The following is a 17,060-nucleotide window of genomic DNA, read 5'->3' on the forward strand; positions in this document are numbered from 1 at the left end:
TCCCTGTTTTCATTCACTTGTTGCCAGAGGTGGGTAGTAACGAGTTACATTTACTTGAGTAAGTTTTTGAAAACATTATACTTCTAGGAATAGTTTTAAATCTCTATACTTTTTACTTTTACTTGAGTAGATGTGTGCAGCAGAAACTGTCCTCTTACTCCGCTACATTAGGCTACAATGAGCTGGTTACTTTTCTTCTTACCTCTTTGGTATTCTACGCCTCATTATTTTTATCCCCCCGCGTACGCCTCATTTTAATGTTTTATTCTGACAGAGAGAGAGACTTCCGCCAAAGGCTCTACCACCTGACTGTGTTCCACCAATCAGACGCAGCCGTGCAGTCTGGTCACGTGACCGTACTCAATCTCAGCGGCGGGACGGGTTAGCTTTAGCATTAGCAGTCGTAGCAAACAAACAAAGAAACAGATGAAAATGTCAGAATCAACGGTGGGAAATGAAGACGCAGACGAGGCCTCATACTGAAAGCATGTTTACCTTACAAAGAGTGAGAAACAGCAGCTACATTATGTGTCTTCTGTGTCAACCAAAACAAACCAGAGATGGGGACTCGAGTCGCTGTTTTGATGACTTGTGACTTGACTTGACAAAAAAGAAAAGATTTGAGACTCGACTCGGACTTGGAAGTTAAAGACTCGGCACTTGACTTGAGACACGATGACTTGAGTGTTAGGCATCTAGCATAACTTCAAACTTTGTTCGTCATCTGAAGATCCATTCTGACCAGGAAGTGCTCGTCTAATTAGCTAATATTATCCTGTTAGCCTAGTCGGTAGTTAGCTAACGTTAGCTTGATATGATACGGGGTGGACAGGTTGGACACATTGGCCAATGATGTTTACTGACAGTTACTTATATCTTGTCTTTTCATTTTATTAAGATCAGATTCTGCAGGTAAAATTACAATAATAAGGTGACTTGACTTTCACTTGACTTGACCAACAAAAAATTACTTGGGACTTACTTGAGACTTGCACATGTGTGACTTGGTCCCATCTCTGAAACAAACGCACATTTCAGCAGAAACTCAACATCTAACTTGAGGAAACATGTAGCGCTAAGTTTCCTAAACTCGTTTTTCCCCCCATGGATAGGTGAATGTTTGTTTTTTAGGTTACATATGGGTTACATATGTTTTAAACATTTCCTAAGTCTCTTTTATTTTAAAATTGAAGAACTTGAATTTACCTGGATTATTTTTATTTAAGCTATTTTGTTAGATTTTGTTATTTTATTCATTCTTTTTAATTTATTTCATCAATTGGATGAACTCTAATTTGCCTAAAGATGATGATTTAGTATTTTTGTCTGTCTGATTGAATGCTTGTGTTAACAAATAAATTAAAGTTGTGTGTAGGTTATTTCAATTTGGAAAAATCTAAAAAAATTTTAACACACATTACTGCTGTCTAATTTGTTTTTATATCCTAAAATAACCACTTTTTGCTTGTTTGATCTGATGTTATTAACTAAATTAACTTGTATTTGGTGTGTAGTGTGGGTGGGAATAGGTGTTCAGGCTCTCTATATTTACTTAATGTTATAGAATATCCTGTAAGTGTTTTATTATTCTGAATGTGTTTTAGGACAGCCTTGGAAATGAGAAGACGCATCTCAAGGGCCTATCCTTTTAATTTAAAATAAATATGGAGCTATACGAGCTGTGTGCTGCCAACAGGATGCTTCAGGGACATCGTAAAGGGGACGGTTGAATACATAAATGGAAAATACCAAATTAAGCTTACTGCACCAATGAACATGCACAAGAAACTCATGTTACATGTCAAGGTGGGCTATATCTAGACTTACACGAAGCTCCGATAAGAACGTTATCATTTATTTATTTAGTATTTTATGATTGAGGAAGTACAGCGTCCAATTCTCCACAGACAATAACAGTTTGATCCGTATTCATGCAGCCAATTCTGGCTATCAATCAGGTTGTTGTGGACCACTTAAACTAGGGTTCAGGAAAGTACCAAAATCACAAAAAACATGAATTCAGATATCATGAGCAAACAGGAATACAGAAAAGACCAGAAGAAAACAGGAGCTGAGAAACATCTGGCAAGGAAAAAAGAAAACCAGTGGTTATGTAATGAATAACACGGAACAGCTCAGTGGCAAAAAGTGACTGAAAGCTGGTGTGAAGCGAGGTAAGGAAGCAACTCAGCGTGATCCTCCGGGACACATGGGGTCCGGTTGATTGTCTTTTCTAAGCTCTAATCCTCGACCTTGATGGGAAACGTCATCGGGTTCAGAAAAGGCAGCAGGAAAAATACTTAAAGACTTATGAAGGACAACCGCGCTGCAACGAGGATCTGAAACTACAGATGTTCAACGAATATTCTGCAAGAAGTGCTTCAGATATAAGAAATATTATAGAGATAAACGTAGAATATTACTTTACTATCAAGGTTCATCCCTGAAAGTGAAATATTTAGGGCTGGGCGAGTTATATATTATATATATGTATATATTCTGTGTATATTATGTACATATTATTTATTCTGTATATATAAAAGCACACCTTTGCACTTCTGGTTGGATGCTAACTGCATTTCATTGGCTTGTACCTGTTCTTGCTCTTTGACAATAAAGTTGAATCTAATCTAATCTAATCTTAACTCGTTGATTATTTAACGTCCGACAAATATTTTATCGCGCATTAGCGCCGATTTTATTATTTATTTTATCATTGTAAAAGTCGCTCACAGGCTTTTATTTTGTAAAAGTCTGTTGGTCACAGGCTTTTATTTTGTAAAAGCCCCCCCCCCCCCCGACTGAACGCGAGCGATAAAAAGGCGAGTTAACTCGTTAATTATTTAACGCTGACAAATATTTTATCTAGCGCAGGTTTTATTATTTATTTATTTTATTGTTGTAAAAGTCTGTTGCTCACAGGCTTTTATTTTTAAAAAGTCTGTTACTCACAGGCTTTTATTTTGTAAAAGTCTGTTGCTCAGAGGCTTTTATTTTGTAAAAGTCTGTTGCTGTCTGCTGTGGAACAGGAAAAGAAAGTAATCGGCGGATCCACCAAACATGGAGAAGGGTACGGAACTTTTACTCGGCCATTTTCATTTTAAAGTTCTTCCAGACGGCGGAGTCGACAGAACCAAAGTCATCTGTAAACTCTGCCAAGTTGAATTGTCTTCTCAGCGTAGTAGTTCCAGTCTAAAATATCACTTAAAGGCAAAACACACAACTGATAGCAGCAAGTCATTCAAGGAAACAGACAGTGGAGCGAGGCTTCTACATAAAAACTACAGAAAGATGCTGATGTTAAAAGTGTGTTTGCACAACAAATGTTATGGCACTTTCATTCATATGGCAGCACATTTAAAATAAAGCTAAATGCTAAAAGCTATACACTACATTTGGATTCATCTTTGGATTCTGCATACAAATGCGATTAATCATGATTAATCAGAGAAATCATGTGATTAATTAGATTAAACATTTTAATCGTTGCCCAGCCCTAGATATATTTTGTTGTCACATGCTACTCACCCTCATCCTGCTGTCCCAATATTTATGCACATAAAAATACATAGTACATAGTAGCTACGACGGGCTGAAAATAATGGAGCATCAATGTGAAATGTGTGCCTGAAGGGATTGTGGGATGGAATGACCTCCTTTCATAAAAGATGTCCAACGCTAAAGGAGATCCTTCAAACAGCTTTCATCATGGCTGCTCCTCAGATATTTCCGGGTGATTTCACTCAGTCAGGAAGGTTCCAGAGTGAAATAGATTATTGGATCAGACCTAGTTTCTATGAAATTAACCGACAAGCACAGCAAACTGAGCCGCTGGAGGAAAACTGACATCAAAATAACAGCACTGGAAGGTAAAACTGGACTTTAGAATGAGAAAAAAACAGAAAAAAAAGTTAACGGTTAGTGTTTGTAAATTCAACAATTCAAAATTTACCATTTACTGCAGAGAAATGACTCTTTGGAGGCGAATCCACGGCAGGATGGCAGGATATGAAATCACAGTCACGATAAAATCTGACTTCTTGTCGGTGACAAATGGGTCCATTACAGAATGATAGAGATGGGACCAAGTCACACATGTGCAAGTCCCAAGTAATTTTTTCTTGGGCAAGTCAAGTCAAAGTCAAGTCACCTTATTATTGCAATTTTACCTGCAGAATCTGATCTTAATAAAGTGAAAACACAAAGATATAAGTAACTGTCAGTAAACATCATTGGCCAATGTGTCCAACCTGTCCACCCCGTATCATATCAAGCTAACGTTAGCTAACTACCGACTAGGCTAACAGGATAATATTAGCTAATTTAACAAGCACTTACTGGTCAGAATGGATCTTCAAATGACGAACAAAGTTGGAAGTTGTCGTCTGGCTGTCTGAGATGTTGATGCCGCACTGTGCTGTTCGTCTTTTATCATCAAAATGGTGATTACTAAAGCTGAAGACAACGACTCTCGGTCCCGCTGACATGTTGATGCATATCTGATATGAGTTTATTCTCTCCAATAAACACTAAGGTATGCAGAGAGGGCATGGCTGACTGACAGGGTAGGGATCCAATCATGACGCCACTCTCAGCCTGCGCTCCTACCGGGTAATCAATATTATTTTTTAGATTAATTTATTAATTTTATATTCAAACTGAAAACATGAACTGAATAACACTCAAGTCACAAGTCATCAAAACAGCGACTCGAGTCGACTCGAGTCCAAGTCAGTGACTTGAGTCCCCGTCTCTGCAGAATGAAGCAACAAATAAGAAAAATGACGTTCATAGACTGGATCAGAGCGGTTTTTGCTGCAGAAAGCAGTGCGATCTGCAGATTTTTTGTCCACTTTCTGACAACTAAGCATGCATATATGTAATAGCAGTTTAAACCGATCACTTTTAGCCCTGGAACCTGCATGCTGGCAGCCAAAATAAAGCGGTTCAGAAACATCCCAAACAGCAAAGGGTATATCAGCACAGGGCTGAGTGTCCCTTCAGAGAAATAGGCCGACACTCACCGGTGAGTTTCTTCTGAGAGCTTTGGCATCAGTCTATGTGTTGCTTTTTGTATCAATTTTCCGCATTGGCGTCTGAAATGCTGCCAACAGAACAGAACCTTTTACAGGTCTGCAACCCTGAGCCAGGAATCAGAAATAAAAATGACTTTCAAGCTGTTAAAGTGCGAGAAAAGTTTGAGGGACAAAAAAAAAAAACCTTTGGGTCAAAAGACCAACCATTTTTCTGCTTTCTGAAGTCTAACCTCAGGGGCAGCAAAGTGAGTTTTGGAACAACTCCATTCTGCTTTAGGTGGATGAGCAGGTTAAAAGACATCACTGAGCCTGAATTCAGATAATCTCGGCCCTTTGAGAATTATTAAAGATCTTGCAGGGTCCTCCATAAGGTAAGGAGCCAGAATCTGCCAAGGTTGGTGCGGATATGCGCTCCCCAGCCTGCATTTCAATTGACCTCTTTAACATTTAAACTTATCTGGTTTCAAGCCTCCAATTAAAAAAAAATCACAGTTTTAAACCTAAAATGTAGAGAAGAAAATACATAACTACTGTGGAAATAAAGTCAAATAAAAGACAAAATAAACATTTAAAACTACAAGTTCTTATTGGAATAATCATAAGTCGGACTGCGGGGGACACTTCGGTGCTGAAAGGAACAGGAAGATCAATGAAAGGACGGCTGATCCACCGCTCCTCGGCCTGCTTTGATAAATATCTGCTATCTGAATTATGACTGAGGCCAGACAGACAGTGAGCAGTCAGAGAGGAGAGGAGCGGATTAAGACAGGGAGAGACGTCGCAAGGCTCGATTGTTATCGGAGAGATAAAGTGGATCAAAAGAAACGAAGAAGTGTAGAAAAGCATTTTTCCGAGGGGTTGATTAACTGCCCTGATAAATAGTATTTATTTGGCAGAAGTGTTTAGGAGTATTGATGTCAGGAAATATTGCTCTCACAGCACCCGATGGATTATAATGTCAGTGTGACAAATGTTAAAGTACGAGGCTGTGCATTTCAGATTGTCAACTAAGCCTACGAAAAGATCCAGTCTGGTGTTGGAGGCTCCTACCTCAGATATCGGGTGATTTTAAAGATCCAGTCCGGTGTTGGAGGCTCCTACCTCAGATATCGGGTGATTTTAAAGATCCAGTCTGGTGTTGGAGGCTCCTACCTCAGATATCAGGTGATTTTAAAGATCCAGTCCGGTGTTGGAGGCTCCTACCTCAGATATCAGGTGATTTTAAAAGATCCAATCTGGCGTTGGAGGCTCCTACCTGAGATATCGGGTGATTTTAAAAGATCCAGTCTGGTGTTGGAGGCTCCTACCTCAGATATCAGGTGATTTAAAAGATCCAGTCTGGTGTTGGAGGCTCCTACCTCAGATATCAGGTGGTTTTAAAGATCCAGTCTGGTGTTGGAGGCTCCTACCTCAGATATCAGGTGGTTTTAAAGATCCAGTCTGGTGTTGGAGGCTCCTACCTCAGATATCAGGTGGTTTTAAAGATCCAGTCTGGTGTTGGAGGCTCCTACCTCAGATATCAGGTGATTTTAAAGATCCAGTCTGGTGTTGGAGGCTCCTATCTCAGATATCGGGTGATTTTAAAGATCCAGTTTGGTGTTGGAGGCTCCTATCTCAGATATCAGGTGATTTTAAAAGATCCAGTCTGGTGTTTGAGGCTCCTACCTCAGATATCAGGTGATTTTAAAAGATCCAGTCTGGTGTTGGAGGCTCCTACCTCAGATATCGGGTGATTTTAAAAGATCCAGTCTGATGTTGGAGGCTCCTACCTCAGATATCAGGTGATTTTAAAGATCCAGTCTGGTGTTGGAGGCTCCTACCTCAGATATCGGGTGATTTTAAAGATCCAGTCTGGTGTTGGAGGCTCCTACCTCAGATATCGGGTGATTTTAAAGATCCAGTCTGGTGTTGGAGGCTCCTACCTCAGATATCGGGTGATTTTAAAGATCCAGTCTGGTGTTGGAGGCTCCTACCTCAGATATCGGGTGATTTTAAAGATCCAGTCTGGTGTTGGAGGCTCCTACCTCAGATATCGGGTGATTTTAAAGATCCAGTCTGGTGTTGGAGGCTCCTACCTCAGATATCGGGTGATTTTAAAGATCCAGTCTGGTGTTGGAGGCTCCTACCTCAGATATCGGGTGATTTTAAAAGATCCAGTCTGGTGTTGGAGGCTCCTACCTCAGATATCAGGTGATTTTAAAGATCCAGTCTGGTGTTGGAGGCTCCTACCTCAGATATCGGGTGATTTTAAAAGATCCAGTCTGGTGTTGGAGGCTCCTACCTCAGATATCGGGTGATTTTAAAAGATCCAGTCTGGTGTTGGAGGCACCTACCTCAGATATCAGGTGATTTTAAAGATCCAGTCTGATTTTGGAGGCTCCTACCTCAGATATCGGGTGATTTTAAAAGATCCAGTCTGGTGTTGGAGGCTCCTACCTCAGATATCGGGTGATTTTAAAGATCCAGTCTGGTGTTGGAGGCTCCTACCTCAGATATCGGGTGATTTTAAAGATCCAGTTTGGTGTTGGAGGCTCCTACCTCAGATATCAGGTGATTTTAAAGATCCAGTCTGGTTTTGGAGGCTCCTACCTCAGATATCGGGTGATTTTAAAGATCCAGTCTGGTGTTGGAGGCTCCTACCTCAGATATCGGGTGATTTTAAAGATCCAGTCTGGTGTTGGAGGCTCCTACCTCAGATATCGGGTGATTTTAAAGATCCAGTCTGGAGTTGGAGGCTCCTACCTCAGATATCGGGTGATTTTAAAAGATCCAGTCTGGTGTTGGAGGCTCCTACCTCAGATATCGGGTGGTTTTAAAGATCCAGTCTGGTGTTGGAGGCTCCTACCTCAGATATCGGGTGATTTTAAAGATCCAGTCTGGTGTTGGAGGCTCCTACCTCAGATATCGGGTGATTTTAAAGATCCAGTCTGGTGTTGGAGGCTCCTACCTCAGATATCGGGTGATTTTAAAAGATCCAGTCTGGTGTTGGAGGCTCCTACCTCAGATATCGGGTGATTTTAAAGATCCAGTCTGGTGTTGGAGGCTCCTACCTCAGATATCGGGTGATTTTAAAGATCCAGTCTGGCGTTGGAGGCTCCTACCTCAGATATCGGGTGATTTTAAAGATCCAGTCTGGCGTTGGAGGCTCCTACCTCAGATATCGGGTGATTTTAAAAGATCCAGTCTGGCGTTGGAGGCTCCTACCTCAGATATCGGGTGATTTTAAAAGATCCAGTCTGGCGTTGGAGGCTCCTACCTCAGATATCAGGTGATTTTAAAGATCCAGTCTGGTGTTTGAGGCTCCTACCTCAGATATCGGGTGATTTTAAAAGATCCAGTCTGGTGTTGGAGGCTCCTACCTCAGATATCGGGTGATTTTAAAGATCCAGTCTGGTGTTGGAGGCTCCTACCTCAGATATCGGGTGATTTTAAAGATCCAGTCTGGTTTTGGAGGCTCCTACCTCAGATATCGGGTGATTTAAAAGATCCAGTCTGGTGTTGGAGGCTCCTACCTCAGATATCGGGTGATTTTAAAGATCCAGTCTGGTTTTGGAGGCTCCTACCTCAGATATCGGGTGATTTAAAAGATCCAGTCTGGCGTTGGAGGCTCCTACCTCAGATATCAGGTGATTTTAAAGATCCAGTCTGGTGTTTGAGGCTCCTACCTCAGATATCGGGTGATTTTAAAAGATCCAGTCTGGTGTTGGAGGCTCCTACCTCAGATATCGGGTGATTTTAAAGATCCAGTCTGGTGTTGGAGGCTCCTACCTCAGATATCGGGTGATTTTAAAAGATCCAGTCTGGTGTTGGAGGCTCCTACCTCAGATATCGGGTGATTTTAAAGATCCAGTCTGGTGTTGGAGGCTCCTACCTCAGATATCGGGTGATTTTAAAAGATCCAGTCTGGTGTTGGAGGCTCCTATCTCAGATATCGGGTGATTTAAAAGATCCAGTCTGGTGTTGGAGGCTCCTACCTCAGATATCGGGTGATTTTAAAGATCCAGTCTGGCGTTGGAGGCTCCTACCTCAGATATCAGGTGATTTTAAAGATCCAGTCTGGCGTTGGAGGCTCCTACCTCAGATATCAGGTGATTTTAAAGATCCAGTCTGGCGTTGGAGGCTCCTACCTCAGATATCGGGTGATTTTAAAGATCCAGTCTGGCGTTGGAGGCTCCTACCTCAGATATCGGGTGATTTTAAAGATCCAGTCTGGTGTTGGAGGCTCCTACCTCAGATATCAGGTGATTTTAAAGATCCAGTCTGGTTTTGGAGGCTCCTACCTCAGATATCGGGTGATTTTAAAGATCCAGTCTGGTGTTGGAGGCTCCTACCTCAGATATCTGGTGATTTTAAAAGATCCAGTCTGGTGTTGGAGGCTCCTACCTCAGATATCAGGTGATTTTAAAGATCCAGTCTGGCGTTGGAGGCTCCTACCTCAGATATCGGGTGATTTTAAAAGATCCAGTCTGGCGTTGGAGGCTCCTACCTCAGATATCGGGTGATTTTAAAGATCCAGTCTGGTGTTGGAGGCTCCTACCTCAGATATCGGGTGATTTTAAAGTTCCAGTCTGGTGTTGGAGGCTCCTACCTCAGATATCGGGTGATTTTAAAGATCCAGTCTGGTGTTGGAGGCTCCTACCTCAGATATCGGGTGATTTTAAAGATCCAGTCTGGTGTTGGAGGCTCCTACCTCAGATATCAGGTGATTTTAAAGATCCAGTCTGGCGTTGGAGGCTCCTACCTCAGATATCGGGTGATTTTAAAGATCCAGTCTGGCGTTGGAGGCTCCTACCTCAGATATCGGGTGATTTTAAAGATCCAGTCTGGCGTTGGAGGCTCCTACCTCAGATATCGGGTGATTTTAAAAGATCCAGTCTGGCGTTGGAGGCTCCTACCTCAGATATCGGGTGATTTTAAAAGATCCAGTCTGGCGTTGGAGGCTCCTACCTCAGATATCGGGTGATTTTAAAAGATCCAGTCTGGCGTTGGAGGCTCCTACCTCAGATATCGGGTGATTTTAAAAGATCCAGTCTGGTGTTGGAGGCTCCTACCTCAGATATCGGGTGATTTTAAAAGATCCAGTCTGATGTTGGAGGCTCCTACCTCAGATATCGGGTGATTTTAAAGATCCAGTCTGATTTTGGAGGCTCCTACCTCAGATATCAGGTGATTTTAAAGATCCAGTCTGGTTTTGGAGGCTCCTACCTCAGATATCGGGTGATTTTAAAAGATCCAGTCTGGCGTTGGAGGCTCCTACCTCAGATATCGGGTGATTTTAAAAGATCCAGTCTGGCGTTGGAGGCTCCTACCTCAGATATCGGGTGATTTTAAAAGATCCAGTCTGGTGTTGGAGGCTCCTACCTCAGATATCGGGTGATTTTAAAGATCCAGTCTGGTGTTGGAGGCTCCTACCTCAGATATCGGGTGATTTTAAAAGATCCAGACTGGTGTTGGAGGCTCCTACCTCAGATATCGGGTGATTTTAAAGATCCAGTCTGGCGTTGGAGGCTCCTACCTCAGATATCGGGTGATTTTAAAGATCCAGTCTGGCGTTGGAGGCTCCTACCTCAGATATCGGGTGATTTTAAAGATCCAGTCTGGCGTTGGAGGCTCCTACCTCAGATATCGGGTGATTTTAAAGATCCAGTCTGGCGTTGGAGGCTCCTACCTCAGATATCGGGTGATTTTAAAGATCCAGTCTGGTGTTGGAGGCTCCTACCTCAGATATCGGGTGATTTTAAAGATCCAGTCTGGTGTTGGAGGCTCCTACCTCAGATATCGGGTGATTTTAAAAGATCCAGTCTGGTGTTGGAGGCTCCTACCTCAGATATCGGGTGATTTTAAAGATCCCGTCTGGTGTTGGAGGCTCCTACCTCAGATATCGGGTGATTTTAAAAGATCCAGTCTGGTGTTGGAGGCTCCTACCTCAGATATCGGGTGATTTTAAAAGATCCAGTCTGGTGTTGGAGGCTCCTACCTCAGATATCGGGTGATTTTAAAGATCCCGTCTGGTGTTGGAGGCTCCTACCTCAGATATCGGGTGATTTTAAAAGATCCAGTCTGGTGTTGGAGGCTCCTACCTCAGATATCGGGTGATTTTAAAAGATCCAGTCTGGTGTTGGAGGCTCCTACCTCAGATATCAGGTGATTTTAAAGATCCAGTCTGGTGTTGGAGGCTCCTACCTCAGATATCGGGTGATTTTAAAAGATCCAGTTCAAAACTTTATTAGCATATTTTCCAGAGCGATCAGTCACATTTTTCTTTTCCTTCACCGGTAAAGCTGGCGTCCATGAACGCGATGGTGGTGTAGTACAAATAATGTATTTTCTCCCTGACCACGATGTTTTTCTAAGCCTAACCAAGTAGTTTAGATTTCTATTCCCCAACCAAATAATGTCATTGCCTAAACATAACCATGAAGTGTCAGAATTTACTTTAATAAACTGGTATGTTACTTAACTGAAATGGCATCACATGGCTGAAAGCGCCGTACATCGGGGCACCATCCACCCCGACCAATAAGCAACGACTAAAAGTCTTTGTGCAGTCTTTCACCTGAAAAACAACCACCATAAATCCTAATCTTAAACTAGTTACGGTTTAAAATGTTCTTTAGTGAGAGGTGGTGTCACAGTTGATCAACTCTGGAAACCACTTCTGCATCCCTGCAGCAAAGGAAGAAGAAGAAGAAGAAGAAGTGAAACCACTGCAGGTCAGCGAAAAACAAGGTTTTTTTTTGATCAACGCTTTCCTCTGTTGTTGGAAACGACTCAATCAAACAGGTTTGAAGGTCGCCGTCTGTTCTTTTTTGTTGTGCAGAAAGTGATCAAAGCGAAGCTTTCTGCCTGAACAGACTCGATCTAAATCGTACCTTTGGTTTAATTTGGAACAAATCAAAAGATCAAACAAAGCGCAGCTTGTTGAGTTTCACACCAGAATAAGCAGCACGATCCACCTGTCAACCTCCTAAATCAGACTCTAAAATCAGTGGAGCTGCTAAATTGATTTCAATGAACGAGCCTAATGTTTGACAAACTGAAACGGCTGCACATAATGATAAGTTCTCTTTTACAGACCAAATAACCTGGTGCTTTGCTGTATATGTTATCTTCATTCAGCTCATATATCCTGAATATCAGGGAGATCTAAGAGTAAGGGGGCCACAATATTCATAGAGGGACCGAGTATTTGTCCAACATTGTTCAAGATTTTTCAAATTTCTTCTTCTTCTGTACGCTTTATTCACTGGAAATTCCTGTTTGGCTCATTAGCGCCACTAGTGTTTCCGTGTGGAATTGCACCCACCTATAATCTGATCAGATTAGGCCAATCAGATTTCAGCTGGAGTCAATGCCCCTGTGGCCCCGCCCCTAGAACCGCCCCTAATATCGGACTATGGCTGTGTTCGAAACCGCATACTACATTAAACTGCATACTTCCATACTACATACTCATCGATCAGACAGTATGCAGAGCGTTTACCCACAATGCATTTCGCTCCTGCCCGAGCTGAAATCAGCCGGCCTGAAGCTGATTTCTCTTAAGCTCTAAACTCTGTAAACTTTAGCAACATTTGAAACATTTTCAGGTGAGAAAGTAGTCGTTTAGATCCCCAACGTGTTGAAAACCTGACAAAATACCGGCTGTTTACAATTTTGTTCCCACGAATTCGGCGCTACTAAAGCTAGCCGCAGTGAGCAACGCACTTCCTGTTATTTTCACAAAATAAAATACCCGTTGCCTTTTATCATAGGGAAAGCCATTACGATACAATTGGGGCTTTTGTTTTGAAAACAGGAAGTGAACCTACCCTCGTCGTAGCTAGCTTGAAACTGCCGTTTTGACAGGAAATGATGATCGGCGACGTCACGTTACGTTGCATCTTGGGTAGTTTGAATATGAGTAGTAACCTCATGATGCATACCCAACATTTAGGAGAATCTAGTATGCATCCGGGAACTTCTGCTTACTCAAACTCGCATACTAGCTCAAAAGATTAGTATGAGAAGTAGGAGAAGTAGGAGAAGTATGCGGTTTCGAACACAGTTTATATTTTGATAAATGGCCACAAACTCTCAGAATAGATAAAATAATCAGCTTTCAGTTGACAACTTGTAGTTTTTTTTTTTGTTTTTTTTTTTATGTATTTGATTGTAAAGCACTTTGTGATCTTTATCTGTGAAAGGTGCTATATAAATAAAGTTGGGAGCTTTACTCCACGGATGAACCTTTGCTGCTCCACCACCTCCACCAGGGCCCGTGTGGTGTTTTGTTCAGGCATTGTTAACATGTGTGAGCAAAGTGAAAAGGCTTCAGAGCTGCTGTTTTCCCTCCCGCTTCGCTGCTCGGAGCAGCGTGAACAAAGTAACCCGCCTGCTGGCAGCAACTCGTTCAGGGGAGACGGACCCGCGAGCCGCCACCGTGTCTTCGGAGGACAGAAAACTGACTGGACCGGAGGAGCTGGCAGCACAAACACACACACAAAGTACTGATCTATTCATGAGCCTGGTTGTGCAGGGGGGCCTGGCAGGATCACTGCTGACTGGACTGAAATGCTGCTGATGCCTGCTGCTCGCCTCACCTGACAAACACACACACACAGAACAACATCTCCGGGGAGCACATTCACATTGATTAGACCTGCAGCTATTTTTCTTCAGGTGTCAATCCATCCGTGAATGATGCACACGGCTCCTCACCACCCCCTCCAACTCCATCTTGCTCACACGCTCATAGTGTTTTTAATGGGACACTATGGTAACGTGCACTATGGAAACTTTGGCCTCTGACGCGCATCCTCGTGACAACACGTATGAAGAAACTAATGATGGGACTCCGGCTGAGAGGCCTCATCGCGTGAGAAACAAGGGCCCATTGAGACTTTGGACTGTTTACATCTATCCCTGTGTGTGTGTGTGTGTGTGTGTGTGTGTGTGTGTGTGTGTGTGTGTGTGTGTGTGTGTGTGTGTGTGTGTGTGTGTGTGTGTGTGCGCAGCATATAAACATATTCCTTCATCTGCAGGTATTCTCATCGTGTGCGTGCGTCCATATTCTAGGGACCAGAAGAGAAAAACAACACCTTATAATTAGCCCAGTCCAGGTCAGGTGACTCCTCGGTGAGACTGGGCAACTGGCTCTGTGATACCTTTCCATTAACACCTCTGTGTGCTTTCAAGTTCAAGTTCAAGTTGACTTTATTAGTTAAGTACAGAGATCCTCGTTGCGCGGCTCCTCAAGCTTTAATTGGCGGCTCGCACTCGCACAGTAGCTTATAACAATAAGGTAACAATGACAATACATTTTTTCAGATAACATACAGCGAATACTACGGAAGCGTATTGCATTCACTTAAAAAAAAAAAAAAAAAAAAACTCTGGTTTTTCTTTCTAATTTATTCTTTGGGTTTGTTTTTCGGGGTAATTTTTTCCGGAAATATCGAGATACTTTGAAATCCCGCGAGATTTCAGATTTCAGAGTGACTCCGGTGGACCTAAGGTGGCTCCTGCCCCCGCCCATACACGCCCCGTCTTGAACACTTTGAAACATTGCTATGTCTAGGAGATCTGAACGGGCTTTCCTTCTGAACAACCGCAAAGTCTTCAGGTGCCTGCGTAAAGTCGACAAACTAATAGTTATTCCATCTACATGACTTAAAGACAGGACTATCTCCCAGTGTCTTAAACCCAGGTCAAAGTAAAACTTGATTAAACTAAACAAACCAGTCATGTTTGCTTCCATTAAATCGAGCCCTCATAAAGGAGTGAATGCGTTGATTGTTGCTTTCTAAACTAAAAAAAAAAATTACCCTGAAAAACAAACCAAAAAAAAAAAATTAGACAGAAAAAACAGAGTTTTTTTTTTTTTTTTAAGTGAATGCAATACGCTTCTGTAGAATGCTGCACAGTATTAAGTATTTTTATTAAGTATTAATTAAGGCTCAATGGTGTTTCCTGAAGGGGGCACACTGTTAAACCTGGCAACGCAGCCCGCTTAAACCACGTCACACTTGACCGCAGAGCACGCTAGCTGCTTTAGCCAGCGCGAGATGCAGGCACAATGGATCAGTTTTTAATTAAAAAAGGGCAAAAACCAGCACAGAAACCATGCTCATCCTGAATGTCTCACTATGATTACAACAACAAACTACAAATACAACATGAAGAAAGTCGAGGACATGCACGCCAGCTTCAGCTCATCCCAGTATTAAGGTAAATGTGCTCTGAATTGAACGTGTATTGGCTGTGATGTTTCTTTTTCTGTGGGATGTTTTATATGTAGAAATGCATATTTGCAAAAGGGGACTTTAGTATGTTGTGGTAAAAGTGGCTCTGCCCTTGATTTTTGCTCTGCCAATGTGGCTCTTGTGAAAAAAATAGTGAGTATCGCTGGTTTAGTAGGCAGATTTGTTCTGCAGAAAATAGGAGAAGGCATCTCACACACCTTATTAACAGACATGGCAGGTACTCACAATGCTACCTGAACAGGATAAAAGTAGATATTGCCCACAAGGCCAGGAACAATAAATAAAGGTTGAAACCAGGCTCAGGGTTTCTAATAAATAAAATTAAGTAATAAATAAACTGTAAAATAGACCGTAGCAGTAAAGTGCGTTGGGTTTTATTTAAAAGAGCGACAGCAGCAGGAACAAAGCTGCTCCTACAGCGTGGGGTCCCAGTTCTCGGGACTATGAATCCCTGTGCCTGTTACCCTCGTAAGGGGCAGAATATCCCAGAATGGAGTGTAACTTAAGGTTTGATTGATTGATTGATTGATAGATTTTTATTTGTACATGCAAAAAAAAGAAAAAAAAAATTAAAAGAAATACAAAATAAAAATTCAATCACATAAAGTGCTAACACATAACAAAACACCCCACATTGTTCGAAAAAGGAATGGGAAGAAGTACAATACTTTAAGGTAAGGTAACTCTTTACTCTTTAAGGTAAAGAGGTGAAAGGAAAAAAAAAAAAAGGCGTCAAATCAGCAGGTTCTTCATTAGTGACTGGCTTCAGGTGAGCGACTTGGAGGAGACTCGAACCTGTGAGACGGGAACAAAGTGCTCAGACAGCCTTTGTGGGCAACTTCAGAGTGTTGCGAACATGAAAAGATGGCAAGAAAGAAACAGAGACGGGGGTGGGGAGGTTTGGGTTTTGGTAAACCTAATTTCTCAGTCGTTTGAAGCCTCGTTCTGAAGTGTTGAAGCTTCTCCCACACAGGACTCCTTACCTCTTCCTCAGATGACAACTGTTTGAATCAAGGCTCATGTTTTATCCACACAGAAATATTTCAGAGGTATTCATATAAACTCTTCCGACCCCAGCGAAGCCGTGTTGACTGAGGCAGAACACCTACTTTACTGTTAAAGAAATATTTAACTCCAGGCGGTCTCTCTGCACTGATTACTTCTGGCTTTCATGCGTCAGCTGCACCGTTCAGCTCAGCGAGTCTAGTTTTTCATCTGGTTTTTTTGTGTTTTTCCAACTTCCTGCTTGTGCAGTGCTTTCAATTTCTGTATTTGTCTTATTGTCTTATTATAGACTGTCACTTTTGTGCCAGAAATGTTTAGAACGTATCGAGAAATGTTCATTCTCATACAGATTAATATCCCCGACCCACATTTTTACCTTCACCACTGGTTTCTGTGTGTTAGTTGTACTGCGCTTAGCAAGTAAAGTCTATTTAACTTCTCAAATGATCACGTTGATGAATTAATTTGAGTCATATTTAGCGCGTTGTGTTTTTTAAACTCTAACTTTATTGTTTCTGTATACGAGTTGGGCTTTTATAAAGTCTGTTTTTATGCGTTGGTCAATGGTCAGTCACACCCTGAAGTGGACATCGATTGGCTGTGTTCGAAACCGCATACTTCTCCTACTAACTTTATTATCTGAAGCAGAGGAAAAGCAACAAGTTCAGAGTTCAATGCTTGTATTGCTCAGAAAAGTGTTTGATGTGTTAATTTACAGCACTTTATTTGGACCTGGTGTTTTATTTTATTTTTATTTTCTATTTATTTGGAGATT

The sequence above is a fragment of the Odontesthes bonariensis genome, chromosome 7 (genome assembly GCF_027942865.1).
Source record: "Odontesthes bonariensis isolate fOdoBon6 chromosome 7, fOdoBon6.hap1, whole genome shotgun sequence".
NCBI classification, from domain to species: Eukaryota; Metazoa; Chordata; class Actinopteri; order Atheriniformes; family Atherinopsidae; genus Odontesthes; species Odontesthes bonariensis.